Source organism: Anolis sagrei, chromosome 3, assembly GCF_037176765.1.
Source record: "Anolis sagrei isolate rAnoSag1 chromosome 3, rAnoSag1.mat, whole genome shotgun sequence".
NCBI classification, from domain to species: Eukaryota; Metazoa; Chordata; class Lepidosauria; order Squamata; family Dactyloidae; genus Anolis; species Anolis sagrei.
The window spans coordinates 120111745-120125991 of record NC_090023.1 but is presented as its reverse complement, the minus strand read 5'-3'; positions in this window follow the sequence as shown (position 1 = coordinate 120125991).

The window sequence follows — 14247 nt, the reverse complement described above, 5'->3', positions numbered from 1 at the left end:
GAAAGCCACAAACATTTAACCGAAGCCTACTGGTAAAGATATGAAGGTAGATTCTATTCTTCTCTAAATTCTACCTTCTAGTCCACTGCCTCAGAAGCTTGTCTCCAATGCAGTTTCCATTATGGTCATGACAACTTCTGTTAAGGCTGTAATGTAATGTATTTTTTTTTTAAAAAAAAAAAACCACAAAGAAAGTTGGTATTATATTAAATGTCCCTTGACCAGTAGCTGGTCACTTGGAGTGCTTCTGATGTTGCTATAAGAAGGTCCTCCATGACTTCCGGTTGGTGGCTGGAAGATGGCGGACGTGCTTTGAGTCCCGGAGCGAGGACTCGGAGCAACCAGGCTTTGTAAAGTCAGGGGACTCACCCCTCCTCTGCAGATGGTGTGAGGTCTGAGAGGCTAAACCCAAGTGCCATCGGCCGACGGCGTTCGAGAGGTATCCCCCTCAAGGGGACACCCGGAGACGCCCGGCAACGGGGCACAGAGGGTGGACACAATCCCATGGTAGGAGACGCGTGTCTCCAAACCCCCATCAGCCGCCAACACAACGAACAGTGGAAATCTGAACCAAGAAATAATTAGGACCGAAAGCGAACAGCTTCCTGGGGACTCAAATCGAACTGGTGAAGACCAAACAAAACCCCATCTTAACCATAAGACAGAAACTATCAGAAGAAGAAGATTTGGAACGGACGCTCCACATCAGAAAAACAAAACCGAACAAAAGGTAAGCGGGAAAAGAAGAGTGTATAGGGAGAAGAAGGACTTCAAAATAACGAGACTTCAAAATAACAAGCCGAGAAGCATCGCGAGAGAAGAGGGGAGAAACCAAACTAAACAGACGGAAACAAAAGAGACGGGGAAACGAAGAAAAAAGAGGAACGGCTAGGAACGACACGTAACAAGCGAACGGAAAGAAGACGCAAGCAACAGAAAGGTAAAGGGACAGAGAAGGAGAATAGAATAAAATAATAAAATAATAAAACAACAATAATAATAGCTTAATTTAAATTGGGAAAAAAAAGGGGGAATTAGGAGAGACTCCCTGGGGGCAATAGAAGAAACAACCGAAAAGGCTATCATGGCAACACAAAACGTAAAAGGGAAAAATCTACAAACAACTAAAGGCCAAACAAGGAGGGACTCACTAAGCAAGCCTGATCTACAAATAGAGGGACAAGTTAGGAAAGACCCCACGTCAGAAGGCACAGTGTTAGAAAATATACTGGCGGAGATCAAGAAATTATCGGAGAAACATGATGAACAACATAAGGAACTTCAAGCAGAAATACAAGGTATGAAAAAAGAAATAAAGGAAGAGTTTGCAAAATTGAAAGAAGACGTGGATAAGGTTAAAAAAGAGAATCAAAAAATAATTAAAACTCAAGATAAGGCTGAAATGAAGATGAACAAACTAGAAACTCTTACCCAAAAGATACAACAGCAAGCCGAGAGACTGGAATATAGGGAATCGGAATATCAGCTAAGAATTCGGAATCTCCAAGAAGCGGACGACGAAAATGTAAAACAGATAATGATAGAACTCTTAGCAGAGCTGTTGGACGCAGGCGCTGACATTGTGGGGCAAGATGTGGACCGGGTATACAGAGTGCCCACAGAATATGCCAAAAAACATAAGACCCCCCGGGACGTGGTCATTAGCTTTTGCCGTAAAAGTACCATGAGATTTTAAAGGAGAATGTAAGAAAATCAATCTTCTTCAAGGACAAAAAAGTAACAATAATGAAAGAAATCCCGCAACAGATACTGGCAAGACGCAGGAGGTTCACTTTTCTCACCCAAGAATTAATAAGAAAAAAAATAAAATTTAGATGGGAAAAAGCGGACGGTATAACGGTTACGATGAACGGCAAAAGATTCTGGCTTAATTCGGAGGAGAGTGCAAAGATGTTTTATAACGACCACATCAAAGGAAAAGCAGCAGAACCAGCGCAGAGAAAATTCCAAAACAACAACGGATATACAGGACATGCTAGTGGAAACAGCAAAGAAAAAAGGACAGAGAAGGAAACAGATGAAGAAGAGGAAGAGAAGATTGAAAAAGGAACATACAAGTGGCCAAGATCAACACAAGAGGAAGAAGACGAAAGAGATCAAAAAAGGCTGAGGGAGTTCTCCCCAGAAAATTATCAATTGATGGTACCTCCAGAAATACAGCAGTGGGAAATGCCGGAAAGTAATCAACCATGAATAGAAAACCCATCAGAATTTATTCTAACAATATTAATGGCCTAAATTCCCCCAACAAAAGGAGAAAATACTTCAACTTTTTATCAAAAAAAAACTATGACATAATTATGATTCAAGAGACTCACATAAACGATAGACATTCCAAGCATTTAGTGCAAAACAAATTAGGGAAGATGTACCATGCGTCCTTCAGCGAGAAGAAGAGAGGGGTGGCGACCTACGCAAAAGAATGGCTGAACCCCAATCAAGTGTTCAAAGACACACAAGGAAGATTCCTAGGTACCACCATCGAAAGAAAAAATCAAAAAATATTACTGTGTAACATATACTGCCCCAATGGCCCAAAGATGAAGTTCATTAAAAAGTTGGAAAATGAGTTAAAAAAAGTGGAATATGATGAGTTACTTATTATAGGTGACTTTAATGGAATAGTGGATGGCACGTTAGACAAATCCCAAAAAGGTGGAACAAAGACAAAGGGCATAAATAGAAATAGTTTACTTCCTAAAAATTTTATCCAGCGGTTAGAAGATCTTAATCTAATAGATGTATGGAGGCATCACAATAACACAATGAGGGACTTTACATACTATTCAGGCAGACACGATTCGTGGTCACGAATCGATATGGCGTGGGCCACAAATTCCCAAAGCATTAAAATTAAAAAAATTAATATAATTCCCAGGACCTTCTCAGACCACGGAGCTTTAGAACTAGAATTTGAAGGAGAGACACTACAATATAGATGGAGATTAAATGAAAATCTTTTGAAAAAAGATATAGACATAGAAAGGAATAGAAAGTTATTAAAGGAATATTTAGAGTTTAATGAAGGGGGAGAAACCTCAAAAATTATTCAGTGGGAGGCACTAAAAGCCGTCATGAGGGGGCACCTAATTCAGCTAGCGGCCCACAAGAGAAAACAAAAAAACAAAGAGGTAGAAGAAATATGGAGTACGCTAAACAAAACTGAGGAAAAATTAAAAGAGAATTCGCAGGACAGAAAGTCCACATATGAGGCCAAAATGTTAAGGAAACAATTAGAACTACTACAAATAGAAAAAATTGAACAACAAATGAAATTTAACAAGGTAAACTACTTTCAGAATGCGAACAAAGTAGGAAAACGGTTGGCTAATAAAATCAAAAAAAGGAGGCAAAAACAAACAATAACAAAAATTATAGGGAACGGGAAAATATACACAGAAAATCAAGAGATAGCGGACCAATTTCACCAATTTTATAAGGAACTATACAAAAAAGTAAACATTCCATTAGAAAAAGTCTCAGAATATATAGGTAATTTAAGAATCCCAAAACTAACAGAAACACAAAGAGAGGCTTTGAATGGTAACGTTACCCCTTGGGAAATTGATAATGCGATTGACAAATTAAAACTTAACAAATCACCGGGCCCTGACGGCTACACAGCCATCTTCTATAAAACGTTCAAAAGTGAATTAGGCCCCCTATTAAAGGATATTTTTAATTATACTTTAGAAAATAAAAAGATCCCCCAAACTTGGGAAAAAACCAATATAACTTTAATTCAAAAGGAAGGAAACGATCCAACCGATGTCAGGAACTATAGGCCAATATCCCTGCTAAATACTGATTACAAAATATTCGCAATAATACTGGCAGAAAGATTAAATTTTTTTTTAAAGAATTGGATATCAAGGGACCAGGTAGGCTTTCTACCCAATAGACAAATAAAGGATAATATTAGGATAATTATAGATTTAATTGAATACTATGAAAAACACAATGAAAAACAATTAGCTCTAATGTTTATTGACGCGGAAAAGGCCTTCGACCGAATAAATTGGGACTATCTAAAATTGCTAATAAAGGAATTAGATATGGGTTATCATTTTCAAAACGCGGTCGAGGCGATATATGCGAACCAAGAGGCCACCTTAGTAATAAACGGAGAAGAGATAAAAGAACCAATAAAGCTAGCGCAGGGTACACGTCAGGGCTGTCCTTTGTCCCCGTTACTGTTTATTTTGGTGATGGAAACACTAATCAGGACGATAAACGAGGACAAAACACTGAAAGGATTAAGGATAAATAATTATAGCTACAAACTAAGGGTTTATGCGGATGACGTGGTGTGCATAGTGGAAGACCCGATAAACAACATCAACGATTGGCTAAGAAAGATAGAAAATTTTGGAAAGGTGGCTGGTTTCAAATTGAACAAACAAAAAACAAAATTATTAGTTAAAAATTTAGACTCAAATTCAAAAGACACACTACAAGAAATCTCTGGCATAAAAATCGAAAGTAAGGTGAGATATCTGGGGGTTACCATCACCAAAAATAATATTAATCTGATCAAAAACAATTATGAAGTATTATGGTCCAAAATTCAAAAGGATATAAACAAATGGAAATATATGGATTTTTCCCTATTGGGCCGAATTTCAATCGTTAAAATGACCATCTTGCCCCAACTCCTGTTTCTCTTCCAAACTTTACCGATATTAAGAAATGACACCCTATTTAAGAAATGGAAATCGGAAATCACCAAATTTATATGGAAGGATGGCAGACCCAGAATTAGTTTTAAAATCCTAACGGATGAAAAAAAAAGGGGTGGACTAGGTCTACCTGACTTTAAAGCATACTACGAGGCATGCAATTTGGTAGCCGTTAAAGAGTGGGCATCCTTGAAGAACAGAGCATTACTGGCGTTAGAAGGTCACGATCTTAGGTCAGGTTGGCATGGGTACCTTTGGTACAACAGAAGAAAGACGGAAAAAGCCTTCAATGACCACTATATAAGAACGGCCCTGATAAGGACGTGGGAAAAATATAAGCCCAGACTATACTCTAAAACCCCGTTATGGATATCCACCTCAGAAGCTAAACATAAAAGAGAATTAGAGGAAAAAAATTGGCTACTATATAAAGATCTTTTAAAAAAAAGCGAAAGTGAGGGAAAAGGGAAATTAGTATTAAAATCATTAGACGAAATAGAACAAATGAATAGCAAGATTACATGGTTAAAATATCACCAATTATACCAGGATTTTAAAGATGACGAAAAGCTAGGTTTTAGCCAGGATCAGGGAACATGGGATATAGTGATGAAGAAAGAGAAAAAAATAATCAAAGTACTTTACCAGCAAATACTGACATGGTCCACAGAAGAAGAAGAAATCAAAGACAGTCAGGTAAAATGGGCCAGGGATATAGGACATAGTATCACAACAAAACAGTGGGAAGAAATTTGGATAAGGAAAATAAAATATATAGAAGCCAGCGATATGCGAGAAAACTGGTATAAGATGTTCTTCAGGTGGCATTATACCCCAGAGAAAATATCAAAATTTAATAAAAAGGGCTCGAACCTATGTTGGAAATGTCAAGAAGAGAGGGGGACCCTACTCCATCAATGGTGGTCTTGTAAAATGGTTAAAAAATTCTGGAAGGATACACATATGGCAATGCAAAAAATAATTAAAGCAAATTTCCCATTAAAACCAGATATACATCTATTAGGAATTATCACCAGTAAATTAGATCCGAATCAGGAGAAGATAATATTCCTCCTCAGCACAGCTGCAAGAATGCTGCTCGCAAAGAATTGGAAGACGAAGAAAGTACCAACTTTAGAGGATTGGGTCTTGAAAACATTGGATATCATACAAATGGACAGTCTTTCATCAAGACTCAAGGGATCTCCCAACCGTACAGACTGGTCTGGCTTCAAAGATTATATTACGACAAAGGAGCTCCCGATGCATATTGATCTGTCTGGTATATGAATGATAGAAATGAAGAAGACTGATTCGACTGCAGATAGAAGATATAGCAGGAAATGAAGATTCCCGGAAGACTGACGGGAAGCAACACCCCTACCCCTCGGACCTCCCTCCTCCCTCCTCTCCTTTTCCAGATACCCCCCCCCTTTTTTCTAGGTCTTTGATTTTTAGATTTATATTTACATTTACATTGAATGTTCTACATCCCATATCTCACACTCCCTCCCCTCACAGATACCCCCTTCCCCGTATCCCCCCTCTTCCCTCCCCCTCATCCCCATACCCACATCTGTGTAAATATAAAATCTCAATAAAAATTATATTAAAAAAAAAAAAGAAGGTCCTCCATTGTGCACAATGGCAGTTAAAGTGATGTACCATCATTCTTTGGCAATGAAAGCTAACATATGTGGTGATGGGGGGTTTGGGCTCAACGGTTACTTTCTGATAAAATCCACTGTTCCGTTCACCAGATGATATTTGATAGAGCCTTTTCAAGGGCAAGAAAATATTGACCTTAAACAAAATTGAGACTTTGGTGGTCTTCTACAATACTGGGAGATGTAGTATCGTATGGTACTGGTCCTCTTCAGTAAGGAAGCACTGAACTTGTGTTGGTTGAGGTGGCGCAGGAGTGCAGTCCTTCTCCTCGTGTTTGGTGTTGCCTAGCCCTTTAAGGCAACACGTGAGGTCACCAGCACCACCAGAAAGTCAGGCAGGCAGGTACGTTGCAGGCTTGCACCGCCAGCTGCAGCCTGGCACCTTTGTGAACATCCTGCACTGTTTCCTGAACTTGTTTGTCCTCCCTGCCTCGCTCCTTAGCTATTTCTGTCCTTCCTCCTCCTCTTCTTTCTCCAGTAGCTAGCTGGAAGAGGAAGAGAAGGAGCAGGAGGAACAGGCTCGCATGCATGCCCCTGTGCTGCCTGCATCATTTATCTCCTTCACCCCCCTCTTCCTTCTCCAGTTGGAGGAGGAGGAATGGCAGGAAGAGCGGCAGCAGTGGCCGCAATGGCATTTCTCTCCTTCATCCCCCTCTTTCTTTTCCAGCTGGAGGAGGAAGAACAGGAGGATTAGGAGGAACAGTGGTTGCAGCGGCCCCGGTGCCACCTGCCCCATTCCTTCTCCAGTGGCCAGCTGGAGAAGGAAGAGGATCAGGAGTAACAGCATCATTTGGGTGCCCCTGTGTCACGTCCGCCGCTTGTTTTCCACCTCCATGGCCAGTCGACTTCAGAGCCTCACCTTCAGGCTCCGCTGCCAGGCTTGACCCGAATATAAGCCGAGGAAGTTTTTTTCAGCCCAAAAATGGGGGTGAAAAACTTGACCTATGTTCGGGTATATACAGTATTTCAGTACTGTGTATATCAATGGGCGCTATGATTTCAGACAGGAGTATTACCCATTCCTCTCTTGGATTCCTCTCTTGGATTGTCATTTCCTCACAAGAAAGAATCTGAAGCAAAGATTTGATAGTAAGCTTATAGAGAGTACATAGAATCATAGAGTTGAAAGAGGCCAACACGCACAGTCAAAGCACTCCTGACAGATGGCCATTCAGCCTCTGTTTAAAAACCTCCAGAGAAGGAGACTCCACCACATTTCAAGGTCAGTATATTTCATTGTTGAAAAACCCTTACTGACCGGAAGTTCTTTCTAATATTTATATGAAATCTCATTTCCTGCCATTTGTTCTATGTTCTAGAATGCATCTGCACTGACCATTTAGTCGGATCAGTCCGCAGGCAGCTTTAAAACACATGGGGGCGGATCTGCATATACATGGGGAAAGCTACTTAATTGGTTAATATAAGTCAGGTTAACATAAGTTGGGGAAAACCCACATCCTGCATCATGATTCAAGTTCTCCTTTAAGTTAGGGTAGTTCAGACAGCTGCAACCAGTTTCTAAGGCAAACCAGCTGCAGCTGTCCTGACAACCATTCCATGCTTCCCAGATTCAGATGGCCCAGGGATGCAGGATGGCTGTCCCCTCTTGCCTTCTCCCCATGTAACTTCTGGCTACAGCAGTGAGATGGTGACCTACCTGATCCTTGTGGCTGCTTCCTCCTTCTTCTGTGTTGCATGACTCATGAAGGCAGCTGAAAAGGGGAGCTTTCCATTCTCCCTCCTTCTATCCTCCTTCATGTGTCATGAAACATGGAAGAAGGAAGAAGAATTCCCGATGATCAGGTCCTAAGTCCTAAGCTTTCCCCATCCCCACCCCCCCAAAATAGCCTTAAAATAAAATAAGAACCTTATCTCTGGCACCCCTCCTGGCACATAGAAATGACACACCAGGAAGCGGAGTGGGGAGAGAAACGATTTTCCTCTTTGACCTCCTCTCCGTTTCCATGTTAGGAGGGCTGCCCGAGAGGAGGCATTGTAGCCCTTTAAGATTTAATTTTAATGCTCTTTGGGACATGGTTGGGATGGGACTGGCACCATTTTGCATCTTTAGGCTCCAGGAACCCACAAGGTGTGGAAGACTGATCTCTAGCTAGTCACAAAACTAGCCAGGGGTCAGTCCTCACCGAGCCCATACCCCATTAGAGCTGGGCCTTTTAGGAAAGTCCAGATCCAATGCGGGTATCTAATTTATTCATGATAAGGCAGGGTAATGTTGCTACATGCAGTCATGCTAGCCACATGACCTTGGAGGTGTCTATAGACATTGCTGGCCCTTCGGCTTAGAAATAGAGATGAGTACCACCACCCCAGAGTTGGGCATGACTGGATTTAATGTCAAGAGGAAACCTTTACTTTTTAAGCAGGGTTTATCTGCTTTGTCTCAAATTAATTTGCTTTTACTTGAGGCTTCTTTTGAATGCCTCCGGTAAAAGTCCGACATGGCCTGCATTTTGGGCCCTGTCTGGAAGGGCCCTAAAACACTGCCCATAGGGTTTGGCTTCCAGACCTCCAGTCTGGTTGCCTTTCTCTGAACATGGTCCATCTTGTCAGTATCCTTCTTGAATTGTGGTATCTAGAACTGGGCACAGTATTCCAGATGAGGTCTGACTTCCCTTGATCTAGACACAATACTCCTATTGGTGCAGCATTGGTTTTTTTAGCTGCCAAATGTATATGAACAAGCAATACTTTGACCTGCTTTACAAGATCATAGGTCACAGAAATGGTATGAATGAAGCATCTTAAAAACTCCAGTGTTACAGAGATATAGATAATACTAAATGAACCAATCCCTAGCCTCTTTGAATTCTTTCTCCAACCACTTCTTCCCTGTTCCTAGTTGGAAATTAGTGTTGTAAATGAGAAAAATTAGAGAAAGCTTGTTCATATATGTGTCTTATTTTGCCCACATGAATCTTTATTTTTCTAGCAGATTTAGTCAATGTGCATAATGTGATGATGTTCTGCGAACTTAATGCCCTTAATTTGAATGTGTAGTATAGATATTTAAAATGCCAGATCAGTATTCAAGCCAGAGAGGAAAATGCAAAACTGTGATGTACTGTTTATTTTTTCCTTGTCAAATTGCTATTCCTATTTTTAATGAACAGATTTGTTTCTGTGATGCATAATGTTGCAAAGCAAATTGAAACACAATCCCTAATATCATGCCAACATTCTAAATGTGTATGTTTTGTTTAGTGTGAGAGCTGATTTTTGTTAGCTGAGCTATTTTCTTGGGCATTATTTTTAAAAATGTGATTCTTTCACTATTATTTATCTGAAATATGAACCTCTGTGACTTTACCATACAAAATAACTTCCTCTTTTCCTGCACACATACTTTACATTTTACTTTATTGGGAGGTGAAGAAGAAAGATCCATGGGGTTTTTTTCGGGGGGGGGGGGGGGCAGGCTCGTTTTATTGTGCTGAAAAACTGTCCTGTGCTAGATGAAGAGCTTCGGAGCAATCAGACTGTATTATCCAAGAGAGATCTTTCTAAGCTGTGAAGCTGCAAAAACTCTGAAAGGAATGAAACCAATAGGAAAACTTCTGTAATTATTTCTGTGGTTTCTAATGGTAGTGGATAGAGTGGATTAAATATGGGTCTTTAATGTAGAACAAAGGAGCTACCTAGGAATGTTGGTGTGGGAGCCTGACAGCTTAGTGTATTTTATGTCCAAAGTCTTTAAAAAAGAAAACCCGTCTTTTCTGCTGACTTCCATTTTGCCTGGAAGGAGACAGACACATTGGAAAGGAGCGAAAGACTGGCAGAAACCTAAGGAGAGAAATAAAAAAATCATGGAACACGATGGTGGGAGCTATACTTAGACAGACTGGATGCCCCAAACAGTAGCTCAGAGAGTGCTCATATATTGTACAAATTGAATTTTGAGGTGAGACCTGTAAAAAAAAAGTTCAGAGGGTGAAGGTATCAAGTTTAGGCATGAGATTTAGAGCAAATTATTTGAGAACAGAGCACTGGGCAGGAGGAAGGATTGAGTGAGTGCCAGCCATGAAGCAACATCCTGAAGTGATATACATACACAGTCTGAAGTTGTGCTACTCATGTTTTTATTAGACATTGTGAAATTGTCTTATCTAGCACATCCCATTGTGCATTACAAATTGCAATGTGGTGTTGGCCATGCACAGTTGGCATTAATTCACATATACTATGCCCAATATGGGGATCACATAATGAAAGCTGTGCTATGGTGATGTTGGATCTCAGTCATGATATGCCGAGCTATAACAATCTGGGTAAAGGATTGGGAATGAGACATCCAGGTAGTTTAGCTCACTGAGGATTGCACTGAATAAGATCAACAATGAGACTTCAGTCTAATATCACTGCAGTGCACTTAAATATCTGCATGTGGAGATGCCACTGTACTCTTCAACTCCCACTCAGAATAGCAACATTGTGAAACACATATCAGTGACTAGGAGCTATTGGGTAACATGCAATGCATAATTCAGGAAAAACATGCCCAGAGTAAAGTAGAGGACATTTGCTAGCTTGTACATTTAAAAATAAAATAATGGTTGTTAATTTGTAGAAAATACCTTCTCCTTCAGTTGATCTCTAATGCTGGTTTTCCAGTCAAGTTATTTGATGCTTCTCAGATCTTTATTTACTCGTGTAATATAAATCTGAACCCCCCTTTAAAAAAAAGAATCCTATGTATGTGATGTGTGAAGACATTAGTGTGTAAGAATAAATGAATGAAAACCATAATCTTTCACTCAGAAAATAGAAGAAACAGGGAGGGAGTCTATTTGGTTTCCTTTTGTGTTAGAAACTCACTAGTTCTATCAAAATTTTACTCGCCTGATTTGAACAGCACATACAATATGAATGGGTTCCTGAGTTAATACATACAATACAATAACCCACTTGTACACAGAAAGAAAAATAAATCAATTCAGCCAATAATGTGACTGGTGAAACTTATTTTACAGTTCCTAATCATAGCATTCACAAAACAATATTATATGCATTTGGTACAGTCACTCAAAAAAGTATCAACGCTGTATGTTCTTGCGTTGAGTTGAACTTAAATCCGTAGTCCATGACAGGTTTTGGCCTCACTCCAGGCCTTTCTCTGGTGGACTAAAATTATCTATCTATCTATCTATTACAAAATAATTCATGGACAATCATGTATATACACATATAAAGATACATATAAGAATACTAACAGAGTTATGAACTTGATATTTATCATATAAATCAATGTTTGTTGTAAATACATCCATTCAGCATCATATATTTCAACATGTTTAAACATACTCAAAAGATTATAAACTTGGTACTTGTTCCCCTTAGAAATACAGGTTTTTATGTTTAGTGGGATCTAAATCAAGGGAACAAAATGTGGCTGTAAACATTTAAAAGTTACATATACAAAAATAAATATTTCATCTAATTATAAACATATAATACAAAATAGGTGTACTTACAAGATACTCTGCTCTGTGTTTGATTCTAATTGCGAGTATGGGAAACTTCTGAGAGTTCCCTCAGTTTAAAGGGGAGGGGGGAACCACATGCGATGTTAAAGGGATAGAGAAGCTCATATGGCCTGTTGGAATAAAAAATGTAAAATGTAGACACCAGATGGCACTGTGAATGCTCTCAATATGCTCAAACAGAGATACATACTGTAACACTACCAATTTGGATAAAACTTCAGAATTATATATAACAACTGTACAGATTTGGTTCATTTAAACCATGTTGAACAACACATAAACAGAAGAATGGTTAGCCCTACTTGCTTAATTGCCATTTTCCTCATATGGAAAACACTAAATCAGAAAAGAAAATTATGCTCATGTGGTCACCTAAAGGCAGCAGATCATGTCTGATCCTGGTAGCTAAGCAGGGTATAATGAACCGACCGATGTACCACCAATTTATAATGATGATACTGCTACAGATTAGCTCACCAAAAATATAGAGGGAGAATAGTTGTTGAACCAACTGTCTATTTAACATTTAGGAACTGGGAACCACTGGAACTGTGAGACTAAAAAAAATTGTTTAAAAGGGTTCTGCTGCCACCATATTACTAATGAACCGGCTGAGGTACTATTGAGAGGTTGTTCAGTAACTCACTCTGTGTTACTCTAGTTTTCTTAGAGGCTGGTAAAAAGCTGACTTGAATAATACTTTTACCACAAAGGTATTCACACTGAGGCCGGTATAAGTTGGTAAAAATAGCAAGAACTTTATTTGAACAGACTTGGATATTTCAGGTACAAATGCTTGGTGATTTCAGTAAAAAATCTGGCATACAAAGCTTGTGGTTACATTTGAGAAGAGATCTTAAAAACTTCTGGTTACAAGTCTTTCCACACAGAAAATTACTTCAAGAAATGAATCTCTGAAAGTTACTCCCACAAAATTCCCCCTTAGGAACCTTGCCAGAACCTGAACTAGCCTTCCTTAATGAAAAGAACAGACCACTAACAGGGTTCTGCTCCCACACACTATTCTAGCTATACTTTTCTATAGCTACCCTGAATACTAAACAAAAGACTGACCCAAAGTCCTTCTTCAAAACCCCAAACTAACACCCTTTCCAAGCTCCAACTCTCAACCGGCAATCTGAGAACTCATGCCTCAGTTTTAAAAATCACTTTTTTCCTTCAGATCACTTAGTATCCGCCCCCATCTTTTTAACCAATCCTAGTGGTCTAACTTTCCCTCCAAGACTAGAACACACCCCCTTAAGGCAAACCTAACCTAAGATGGCATCTCCCTGTCTCCCTTCTCTAAAATGGATGCCGTGGCTTCACCAGGCCCATTCTCCTTACCTTGGCTAGCCTGCCAAGGTAAGGGATTCATTACACAGGGTTATTCCCAATTAGTATTCTGATGAGAGCCCACTAATACTAGATGCTGTAGGATATATATCAGAGGGAAGAACTGGTAATATCACCTCTGAGTATTTCTTGCCTAAGAAAACCTTATGATGGAGTTACCAAAGGTCAGCGGGAAACATGAAAACACATAGACACAGAAAGGGTTTCCACGTGTGTTAGTATCCTGATTTTACAAGTATATTTGCTCTCATGGAAATTCTTCATGTATGAGAACAAGAATTTCTGTTCAGACTTGATGTTTTCCACATTATGATGGAGGGGTGTCTGTAAGTACTTTTATCTTGGCATAACTCAAGAGAGGCTAGTAATGTCTGAAAAGGGCTGCAGTCAACACTTTAGCAAATAAATTAGCTATTGGCAATAATTTAGTGTCAATTTAGCTAATGTCCATTAATAGTTTAACTAGTTTTTGGTATAAATTGTCTTTTTTGCCAGGCTAGCACAGGAATCTGTGATAAGTAGGCAATTTATATGACAAATTGTCCCTTTCCAGTAGTGCTAGCAATCTGCTAGTGCAGGGTTTGATTTAAACCATTGTATGAGTGTTGTTGATTAACAAGAAAATATATAACTTTTGATCTGTTTTTGTTTCAGTACACAGTGCTTGCTTGACATTTTGAAAAAAAACAAAAAACAAAACCTGATGAGGAAACATTTTAAAGTGAGCATTTGCAAGAAAATTACCAACATTGACTCTAATATTTAAAGAACATTAAAAGGGTAAAATAATTATGTCAACAGCAAAATTTTATTTTCCCCTTAGAGTGATGCAGTTGCAGAAGTTCTGTTTCCATGTTTTCTTTCTTTTTCTTTTTTTCAATCTATATTTGTAGGTTCACAAAGTTGATGACAAACACGACTACATTTCATCACAAATGTAATAAGATGCATACATTTCCATTAATTAAACTGCTTTATGATAATGACTAAATGCTTTATAAACTTTTCTGCATTGATGAT